This window comes from Stegostoma tigrinum, chromosome 9 (genome assembly GCF_030684315.1).
Source record: "Stegostoma tigrinum isolate sSteTig4 chromosome 9, sSteTig4.hap1, whole genome shotgun sequence".
Classification (NCBI taxonomy): Eukaryota; Metazoa; Chordata; class Chondrichthyes; order Orectolobiformes; family Stegostomatidae; genus Stegostoma; species Stegostoma tigrinum.
Genome location: NC_081362.1, coordinates 80,492,113 through 80,493,701, shown reverse-complemented (window position 1 = coordinate 80,493,701; position 1,589 = coordinate 80,492,113).

Below are 1,589 nucleotides of genomic sequence, written 5' to 3'. Positions count from 1 at the left end.
GGATTATCCTTGCTAACCTTCTTAAACAAGGGGACAACATTAGTAAGTCTCCAGTCCTCCAGAACCTTACCCATTTCTGAGGATGCTGCAAAGATACCTGTTAAGGCCCTGGCTATTTCTTCTCTTGCTTCCCTCAATAGCCTGGGATAGATCCCATCCAGACCTGGGGACTTGTCCACCTTAATGACTTTTAGGATACCCAACACTTCCTGTCTTATGTCAACTTGACCTAGAGTAAGCAAACATCTATCCCTAACCTCAACATCTGTCATGTCTCTCTCCTTGGTGAATACTGATGCAAAGTACTCGTTAAGAATGTCACCCATTTTCTCTGATTCAGCACATAACTTTCCTTCTTTGTCCTTAAGTGGGCCAATCCTTTCTCTAGTTACCCTCTTGCTCTTTATATATGAATAAAAGGCTTTGGGATTTTTCCTTAACCATGTTTGCCAGCAATATCTTATGTCCTCTCTTAATCCCTCATTTCAGAGTCACTCTACATCCCCCATATTCTTCCAAAGCTTCGTCTGCCTTCAGTCGCCTAGACCTCATGTATGCTTCCTTTTTCCTCTTGGCCTGTCTTACAATTTCACCTGATGTCCATGGTTCCATAATCTTGCCTTTTCTATTCCTTATTTTCACAGGAACATTTCTCTCCTGCACGTTAATCAACCTCTCTTTAAAAGCGTCCCACATATCAAATGTGGATTTACCTTCAGTTTCTCCCAATCTACATTACCCAGATCCTGCCGAATCTCAGTATAGTTGGCCTTCCCCCAGTTTAGAACTCTTAGGACCACTCCCATCCTTGTCCATGAGTATTGTAATACTTATGGAATTGTGGTCGCTATTTCCAAATTAGTCCCCTACTGTAATTTCAACCACCTGGCCGGGTTCATTCCCCAACACCAGGTCCAGTATGGCCCCTTCCCGAGTTGGACTACATACATGCTGCTCTAGAAAACCCTCCTGGATACACCTTACAAATTCTGCTCCATCTTGACCCCTAACACTGACTGAGTGAATCCCAGTCAATGTTGGGAAAATTAAAATCTCCCATCACCACCACCCTGTTTCTCCTACACCTTTCCATTATCTGTTTATATATTTCTACCTCTATCTCACGCTCGCTGTTGGGAGGCCTGTAGTACAGCCCCAACATTGTTACTACATCCTTCCTATTTCTGCGTTCTACCCATATTGCCTCACTGCTTGAGTCCTCTATGGGGCCCTCCTTCAGTAATTCATTAGGTCCTGGAGATTTATCCACCTTTATATTTTCCAAGATTCCTAGTAAATCCCGTTATGTATACTGTTTCTGAAACATTAACATTTATTCCCAAGTTCGAGTCTCTAATTCTTTCTCCACTGTAAAAAGTGATGCAAAGTATTCATTTAGTACCGTTCTCATCTCCTGAGTTTCAACATAAAGACAAAGACAATCTCTTTGATCTTTAAGATGCCCTACTCTCTCTAGTTGCTCTCTTCCTCATGATGTACTTGTAGAATCTCTGGTTAACCATTAACCTTATGTGCCAATGCTATCTCATACCCTCTGCCTCCCTGATCTCCCTCTTAAGAATGAACCT